Genomic DNA, 10,430 nt, shown 5'->3' with positions numbered 1-10,430 from the left:
TGAGCATCTTGATATCTCCAATAATAGATCAGATAGACAGGGTGGACAGCCGTGTGAGCAGTCTCTTCTTACCTGAGCACTCCTGACATCTCTAGTATTATATCACAAAGACAAGGGTGGACAACAGTGAGAGCAGTCTCTTCAATAGGAATTTAGGGATTTATTTCCAAATACATTTATTTTTATATATATATTTTTTGGAATTCTTGGAAAACGCCTTTAAGGTGTAACAGACTAGGTGGTGGAATCACTGTGCCATGATCCGAGGAGAGCTTGGAGGGGCATGACTAGGTGTCTCACCAAGTCCAACCTCAGATGCACAGTGGCTGCCGATACTGCAATCCAAGGAGGGATGAGAGAGACAGAACTAGGTGCTACACCAGGACTGACCTCAGGTAGATGGCAGCTGACCCCCAAGAGACAGGAGCCAGGAACGGCCAGGAATGGTAGATTAAGCAAGTACTGGATGTCGTGGCTGGTATAGTAACTGGCATAATGGACACACAGGCAGGCACGTACTGACAAAATGTCACACAAAAAACAAGCTCTAATATGGCTCATTTGGAAAAAATTAAAACATTGCAGCTCTCAGATTATGATGATGCAAAAACAAAATCATACCGACCCGAAGCGCAAATCAGTCTTATCACTTTTACCGCACGGTGAATGAAAAATAAAAAATAAAAACAATAACTGAATTATTGGTTTTGTTCATTCTGTGTCTGAAAAATCTGAATAAGAAGCATTCAAAAATATTATGCACCCCAAAATGGTACGAAAAAAATCTGCAACTCGGTCCCCCCAAAAATAAGCCCTCATTCAGCTCTGTTCACCAAAAATAAAAAAGATACAGCTCTCAGAATATGTCGACAAAATATAATACTTTTTATAAAAAAGCATTTTATTGTTTTATAGCAGCAAAACATAAAGAAACCTATATAAAGCTGGTATCGTTGTAATTGCACCGACCCGAAGAATAAATGCACCTTATCACTTATATTGCAAGGTGAACCATGTAAAAATAAAAATAAGAACTATTCTTGTACTGCTGTCTATTTGTTCATTCTACCTTCCAAAAATTAGAATAATGCTCGGCTCACATTTATCCTGTGCTCTCTGCTGAGCGCTTATGCCGGGGTTTCCGTGTAAATTTCCCAAAGCCGCAATTCAGACAAAACCCCGGATGGAACCAGTCACATGAGGCAGATGGAGACACTTTAGACTGCTCAGTGTTCCAGCGGTGTCCCATTATTTTAGGTGTCTTTTTAACGTACTTGTGTGGGTGACCACAGATCTTTGCACATCTAAAAAGATGGATACCATCGAAACAGATGCCAAACGGTGTACGAAGTGTCTATATCTGCCTCATGGTGGGTGGTTCTGCCTGGGGTTTCATCTAAATTGCCTTTTTGTGCAACTTATATGGAAATCCCAATGTAAGTGCTCAGCGTAGAACACAAGAATGTGATCCAGCCTTATTCTGGAAGCGATTGAAAAATATAACGTACCCCAAAATGTTACCAATAAAAACCCTAATTTATCCTGCACAAAACCAGCCCCCACTCAGATCCGTCATCTGTCTCTGGAGCTATAGGGGATTCCCATATTACTGCTAGAACAAAGACTCTGGAAAAGCGACCTGGCCCCCGACCCCTCAAATAAAATACAGTGAATTCTGTGCTCCCCAATCCAATACCCCCCTCCTTCTGAGCCCCATTGGGTCTAAACAACAGTAAGCGGCCACATGTTTGGCATTATTGTAACGGAGAGAAGGCACTTAATTTATGGGTGCGTATTGTCAGAAGCACAAGCTGGGCACAATGTATGGGGGTGCTACAATACATGGGAGCTGTACACTGTATGGGGTCACAATATATGGGTACTAGACTGGCAGATTTGCAATTCTCCAGAAAAAAAGCCTGGCGTGGACGTAACAAAATAATCACTGCAGCCGTAGATAAATTCATTGAGAGGTGCAGTTTCTACAATGGGGTCATGGGGTCACTTTTAGGGGGGGGGTTTCGTGAAAAAAAATGAAAATTTTCAATATGACAACCTAATGTTACCAAAGTCTGTGTATTATCTGTGGGTTCAAAATGCTCACTATACCCCTGTATAAAATCCTTGGGGGTCTAGTTTATATGATGGGGTCATTTGTCGGGGGTTTCACTATTTAGGCACATCAGGGGCTCTCTAAACACGACATGGTGCATTCCAACAAAGTCTTGCCGAGCCCTGCCATGCGCCCAAACAGTAATTTTCCTCCACATATGGAGTTTCGGCGTACTCAGGAGAAATTGCACAACAAATTTTCTCCTGTCACAAAAATTTAAAGTTTAAAAATTCCTAAATTTCCGTTGTTTTTCATAAATAAACACGTCATATCAAATAAATTTTACCACTATCATGAACTATAATATGTCACGAAAAAACAGTCTCAGAATCACCGGGATCCATTGAAGCGTTCTAGAGTTATTACCTCATAACGAGACACTGGTCAAAATTGTAAAATTTACCTTGGTCATTAAGGTCAAAATTGTCTCAGTCACTAAGGGGTTAAATAGCACTTACTATGGTTTGGGTCTGTTCTGATTTCGTAAGGACTATTCCGGATAAACATTTACATTGCTTCATTGGTTCATCACGATTTGTAAGTGACAGGAAAAAAAATCCCTCTTTGTTCCATTGAGATCCATTATTTTTGGGGGTGTTCTTTGTTCCTTTTGTGCCTGTGTCTTAGCCATCAATAACAAAAGAAATTCTTCTGGATTTTATACAATGTACATTATTGGTTGTGTCCTAAACATTTTATTTTGCTCACGATTATCTTATCGATGCCTTTGTAATAGTAAATGCTAAATAAAATCCAGTCCAGTATATTAGCCGGATACTTCATTACTCATTCATACCTAATTTGCATATTAATACAACAAGAGCTTTATCTACGGCGGAGCCTTCCGTAGGTGTGAGTTCTCTAAATCAGTATGGTAATTGTATAAGATGAAGTGAGATATTGATTATTACATGCTCTGCTGCTTTCCAGCTACGTGCAGTAAAAGTTCAATAAAGGTAAAACCAAAGGCATAGAAGCAACATCTGCTTAATGAGCTTTAAAGAGGAAAACCGAGTCTAAAAAAAAGACTATCAGTGCAAAGTGTAACTCTGGCTTAAGAAGAAATACACTATTTTTGTGTATTTTTTTATACCGGAATTATAACAGCAATCACACTATAATTGGAAATATCATTGAAGGAAACATGTGCAACAGTAATTTCCTATACAAAATGACACACAACTGAAAATTCACTAGAATTACTAAGGCATTAATTGAATCCTAGTTCTAGGATTTAGAGTCCAGTGGGCGGTCTTACCCACTGAATAACAACTATATATGGCTGTTAAATGGAATCTGTCAGCAGGTGTTTGCCATGTAATCCGAGAGCATCATATTGTAGAGACAGAGATCCTGATTCCAGTGATGTATCCCTTACTTGGCAGCTGGCTGTCATTTTGATAAAATCACTGTTTTATCTGCTGCAGATCTAGCTGTTCTCTGCATGTTGAGCTCTGCATTACCTCGCGCACACCACCAATTGGCAGTTTTCAGTGTACACTGTGCAGGGCCAGGATGAGGGGTAGGCAGGGTAGGCACTTGCCTAGGGTGCTATCTCTTGCCTCCCTGAAGGGGGCACACTTTGGGGGTAAAAAAGAAGATACTGTAAGATAGTCCGGCTGTGGCTTTGGGGGCGGCGGCGGAGGAGCAAGTCACAGGAGACAGGAGCAGGCACTGGGGCTAACACGTGTGCCTGCTATTAAAGGAGAACGAATATTCACTGCTCCCCACGCCCATAATCTCGCCCACTTCTCTGCGCTGAAGCTGACACCGAGGTGGGAGGGACTATGTGAGTGGAGAGCAGTTAACATTCATTCTCTTTAATATTTCTGCAGTGGCTCGACTATCATGTTTGTCCGCTATTAAGAAAAATGAATATTCACTACTCCCCACACCCATAATCCCAACGGCGCGGGGAGCAGCAGTGAATATTCCGACAGCGGACTCTCTTTAGGGTTTAACAGGAGCATAGTAAGGTCAGAGACCCAGGAATCTCTACCTTCAAGGGAACCCCAGGGACAGGGATAGTTAAGGTCCAAGTACCAGGGATAGTTTGAGGTCCCTCTCCCTTACTTAAGACCATCACAGTATGAGAGATGCATTGTTTTTTAAAATATTTTAAAAATATCAATCTGAAAATTGTGACCTCCTTATATATTCAGTGCCTTGTAGATTGACAAAACTAAATACAATTCTGACTAATTGCTTCCAGAAATCAAATAAATAGTCATTTAAGTTCACCTTTGTGTGATTTATTCTCAGCCTAACTACAGCGGTTCTGTTATGGCCTCAGGTGGTTCTTTTTAGAACATTAGGGACAAAATAGTATCATGAAAACCAAGGAACATTCCAGACAGGTCAGTCATAAAGTTGTGAAGAAGAATAAATTTGGGTTAGTTCATAAAAAAAAATAGCCCATGCTCTGAACATGTCATGGAGCACTGTTCAATCCATCATCCAAAACTGGAAGGGCCAACTACAAACCTGCCAAGACATGGCCATCCATCTAAACTGACATCCCAAGTAAGGAGAGCACTAATTAGAGAAGCAGCTGAGAAGCCTATGGTCACTTTGGAGGAGCTGCAGAAATCCACAGCTCAGGTGGGAAAATCTGTCCACAGGGCAACTCCACAAGTCTGACCTTTATAGAAGAATGGCAAGACGAAAACCATTTTTTAAAGTAAACCATAAGAAGTCCATTTGCAGTTTGAAAAAAGCCATGTAGGGGACTCAGCTTATATGTGGAAGAATGTGATCTGGTCAGTTGAGACCAAAGTAGAATTGCTTATGCAAAACATTGTGTGTGTTGCGAAAAACTAACGCTGCACATCACCCTGAAAACATCATCCCCATCATCAAGCATGGTGATGGCAGCATGATGGTGTGGGTGTGCAGTCCTTCAGCAGTGACAGGAAATGTGGTCAAAGCAGATGGAAATATGGATGAAGCTAAATACAGGGTAATCCTGGAGGAAAACCTGTTAGAGGCTGCAAAAGACTTGAAACTGGGTCGTACAGTGGCATGTCAAAGTTTAGGCATCCCTTATCAAAATTACTGTTATTGTGAACAGTTATGCAAGTTGAAGTTGAAACAATCTGTAAAAGTCCTCCAGTTAGAGATTACACATTTCCTTTATATTTTAGGGAAATACAAAAAGGAAAATAGGACAATGCAAACGTTTGGGCACCCTTGGAGATTTGTGGGCTCAGAGAACTTTGACTAAAGGTACCTTCACACTAAACGATATCGCTAGCGATCCGTGACGTTGCAGCGTCCTGGCTAGCGATATCGTTGTGTTTGACAGGCAGCAGCGATCAGGATCCTGCTGTGATATCGTCGGTCGGAGAAGAAAGGCCAGAACTTTATTTCGTCGCTGGATCTCCCGTAGACATCGCTGGATCGGTGTGTGTGACACTGATCCAGCGATGTCTTCACTGGTAACGAGGGTAAACATCGGGTTACTAAGCGCAGGGCCACGCTTAGTAACCCGATGTTTACCCTGGTTACCAGGGTAAACGTAAAAGAAAACAAACACTACATACTCACATTCCGGTGTCCGTCAGGTCCCTTGCCGTCCGCTTCCCGCACTGACTGTGACTGCCGGCCGTAAAGTAAAAGCAGAGCACAGCGGTGACGTCACCGCTGTGCTGTGCCTTACGGCCGGCACTCACAGTCAGTGCGGGAAGCTGACGGCAAGGGACCTGACGGACACCGGAATGTGAGTATGTACTGTTTGGTTTTTTTACGTTTACGCTGGTAACCAGGGTAAACATCGGGTTACTAAGCGCGGACCTGCGCTTAGTAACCCGATGTTTACCCTGGTTACCCGGGGACTTCGGCATCGTTGGTCGCTGGAGAGCGGTCTGTGTGACAGCTCCCCAGCGACCACACAACGACTTACCAACGATCACGGCCAGGTCGTATCGCTGGTCGTGATCGTTGGTAAATCGTTTAGTGTGAAGGTACCTTAAGGTTTCAGACCTTAATTAGTCTGTTAAGGTTGTTCATTATCATTGTTAGGAAAGGCCAGGTGATGCAAATTTCCCAACTTTATAAAAACCCAGCCTCCTCTAACCTTGTGCCAAAAAACAGCAGCCATGTGTTCTTCTAAGCAGCTGTCTAAGCACTCTGAAAATGAAAATGGAGGAGGCCCACAAAGCAGGAGAAGGCTATAAGAAGAAAGCAAAGCATTTTCAAGTTGCCCTTTCCTTAGTTCGAAATATAAATAAGAAATGGCAGCTAATTGGAACAGTGGAGATCAAGATAAGATCTGGAAGACCAAGCAAAATTTCAGTGAGAGATGTTGGCTGCTGTTTTGTTGGCACAAGGTCAGATTATTATGTTATTATTGTCTAATCGGCACAAGGGATGAAAATAATAAATGCTCTCTGACTTATTATTTTCTAAACAGTAATTTTACCATCTAAAGGGCACAACTAGGGCATTATTACTATGAAAGGGGCATAGTGCTGGGCATTATTACTGTGGAAGGGGCATACAGTTGGGCATCATTACTATATAGGGCACTGAGAGAAGTACTGTTACAATGCAACACAGCATATGCAGTAATAGGGACAAATATGCAGAAACAAGGAACAGTGGTATCGGCATGATGGAGAGTTTGTGTAGGTCCGGATTAGATTGGGACAGAGCTAAAAACACAAGAAGTGAAATGTGTCTGTGTTGCAAACTCCTCAGTTGAGTCTTAGCTGGAAGAATTCATTGTGGTGTTCTGGGCCAGGTGGAGAATCAGGAAAAGTGAACAACTCACACGAGAAGGAACTTCAACTATGAGTCACTATATATAACTGAACTTTTATGCTCTGCTCAATTGCTATCTACCTTTATATGGTCACTATATTATGGTAATATAGGTTCTAATGGAGCATAATATGGGGCCCATCACATACTGGAGCATCATATGTGGCCCATCATATACTGGAGCATATACTGTATACTGGAGCAATATATTGGGCTCATTCTGTATGGAGCATTATATGAGGCCTATCATATACTGGAGCATTATATGGGGCTCATTATATATGGATCAATATATGGGGCCCATCATATACTGGAGCATCATATGTGGTCCATCATATACTGGAGCATATGCTGCATACTGGAGCAATATATTGGGCTCATTCTGTATGGAGCATTATATGAGGCCTATCATATACTGGAGCATTATATGGGGCTCATTGTATATGGAGCAATATATGGGGCCCATCATATACTGGAGCATATGCTGTATACTAGAGCAATATATTGGGCCCATTCTGTATGGAGCATTATATAGGGCCCATCATACACTGGAGCATTATATGGGGCCCATCATATACTGTATGGAGCATTATATGGGGCTCATTATGTATGGAGAAATATATGGGGCCCATCATATACTGTATGGTTCATTATATTGGGCCCATTATGTATGTAGCCTTATATAGGGTTCATTAAGTATGGAGTAATATATGTGGTCTTTTATTCTGTATGGAGCATTATATGTAGTCCATTACTCTGTATGGAGCATTATATATAGTCCATTATTCTGTATGGAGCATTATATAGGGTCCATTATTTTGTATGAAGCAATATATGGGGCACATTATTCTGTATGGAGCACTATGTGGTGCCCATAATACTGTATGGAGGACTATACTGTCTGGTTTCTGAGCTATTGATGTCACTCATGTAATGTAAGAAGTGAAATCTTTGGCATTGTACTATACCTATATTTCTCTGCCGTATCGGTGCATCATGAATTGTAGTATGTGGTAAAGGAGCCACTGAGACTCTTATGCCCGGGGCTCACGAAAACCTGGAGCCAGTCCTGCCCCTAGCTATACCTCAGACTTCTACCTCTTTGTTGTAGTGACTGGTAAAGATCTCAGCAACTCGACTTCAACAAATCAAATCTTTTGTTCATATCACTAAGATATCAGCGAGACCTTATTCTGTATTTAGCCTCCTCATCACGGATCACATTTCCTAATTCTCCTTTTGTATAAAGGTTACTAAGCAGAATTGAACAGAGGTATTAAAATATGTAGAATATTCTATCACCTGACATAAATTATAGATATATTTGCAGTCATGCAGGAATTATTTTAGAAATTTTAGGCACCAGGCTAGATGCCAAGTGCTTTTATACAGGTCGTGGAAACCCAAGGCAACTTCTCATATGCTAAATAATTCATAGCTGTGGTTGGATGCCTATTTTAGAAAAGATATGGTGGGCACTCTTGAAATAAATATTAAGAAATATATATGCTTGCAAATTTCATTATGCTGTCTGCCTTATCTATTGATGGGCACATAACTTAGATTACTTCATTATAATGTCTGCTGGAATTTATATTATATACAGTTGTGTATAAAAGTGTTTGCCCCATCCTGATTTTCTGTTCTTTCGCATATTTGTCACACTTAAATATTTCAGATCACCAAACAAATTTAAATATTAGACAAAGATAACAAAATGCAGTTTTTCACTGAAGGTCTTTATTATTAAGGGAAAAAAGAAATCCAAACCAACAGGGCCCTGTGTGAAAAAGTGATTGCCACCCTCCCATAAAGTAACTGTGGTTTAACCCCTTTAATCCATGTGACGTACTATCCCATCGAGGTGACCTGGAACTTAATTCCCAGTGATGGGATAGTACGTCATAGGCGATCGGCTGCGCTCACGGGGGGAGCGCGGCCGATCGCCGCCGGGTGTCAGCTGATTATTACAGCTGACATCCGGCACATTAACCCCCGGAACACTGCGATCAAGCATGATCGCAGAATTCCGGCAGCATAGGGAAGCATCGCGCAGGGAGGGGGCTCCCTGCGTGCTTCCCTGAGACACTCGGTACAACGCAATGTGATCGCGTTGTACCAAGCGTCTCCTCCCTGCAGGCCCCGGATCCAAAATGGCCATGGGGCTCCTTCCGGGTCCTGCAGGGAGGTGGCTTGCAAGTGCCTGCTCAGAGCAGGCGCCGGCAAGCCTCCCTGCAGTGCCTGTCAGATCGCTGATCTGACACAGGGCATTGCAAAGTGTCAGATCAGCGATCTGACACTATACTGTGTTGTCCCCCCCGAGGCAATGTTATAAAGTAAAAAAAAAAAAAAAAACATGTATAAAAAAAAGAAAAAATTCCTAAATAAAGAAAAAATAAATATTGTTCCAATAAATACATTCCTTTATCTAAATTAAAAAAACAATAAAAGTACACATATTTAGTATCGCCGCGTCCGTAACGACCCGACCTACAAAACTGTCCCACTAGTTATCCCCTTCAGTGAACACCGTAAAAAAAAAAACGAGGCAAAAAACACTTTATTATCATACCGCCGAACAAAAAGTGGAATAACACGCGATCAAAAAGACAGATATAAATAAACATGGTACCGCTGAAAACTTCATCTTGTCCTGCAAAAAACGAGCAGCCATACAGCATCATCAGCGAAAAAATAAAAAAGTTATAGTCCTCAGAATAAAGCGATGCAAAAATAATTATTTTTTATATAAAATAGTTTTTATGGTATAAAAGCGCCAAAACTTAAAAAAAGATATAAATGAGGTATCACTGTAATCACACTGACACAAAGAATAAAACTGCTTTATCCATTTTACCAAATGTGGAATGGTATAAACGCCCCCCCCAAAAAAAAAAAAGAAAAAAGAAATTCAGATTGACTGACCTTCATTTCTTAAAGTAATGATGGCCACTCGTTTTTCTTTACTTAGCTGCTTTTATCTTGCCATAATACAAATTCTAACAGTCTATTCAGTAGGACTATCAGCTGTGTATCTACCAGACTTCTGCACAACGCAACTGATGGTCCCAACCCCATTTATAAGGCAAGAAATCCCACTTATTAAACCTGACAGGGCACACCTGTGAAGTGAAAACCATTCTTGGTGACTACCTCTAGAAGCTCATCAAGAGAATGCCAAGAGTGTGCAAAGCAGTCATCAAAGCCAAAGGTGGCTACTTTGAAGAACCTAGAATATAAGACATAATTTCAGTTGTTTCACACTTTTTTGTTAAGTATATAATTCCACATGTGTTAATTCATAGTTTTGATGCCTTCAGTGTGAATGTACAATTTTCATAGTTATGAAAATACAGAAAAATCTTTAAATGAGAAGGTGTGTCCAAACTTTTGGTCTGTACTGTATCTCTGTGATTTGAGGGCATAAAAATTCAAAGTTGGAAAATTGAGAAATTTTCAAAATTTTTGCCAAATTTCTGTTTTTTTCACAAATAAACATAGGTAATATCAAATACATTTCACAACTATCATAAAGTACAATATGTCACGAGAAAAC

The sequence above is a fragment of the Ranitomeya variabilis genome, chromosome 8 (genome assembly GCF_051348905.1).
Source record: "Ranitomeya variabilis isolate aRanVar5 chromosome 8, aRanVar5.hap1, whole genome shotgun sequence".
NCBI classification, from domain to species: Eukaryota; Metazoa; Chordata; class Amphibia; order Anura; family Dendrobatidae; genus Ranitomeya; species Ranitomeya variabilis.
The sequence above is the reverse complement of the archived record's forward strand: the minus strand, read 5'-3'. Positions refer to the sequence as shown.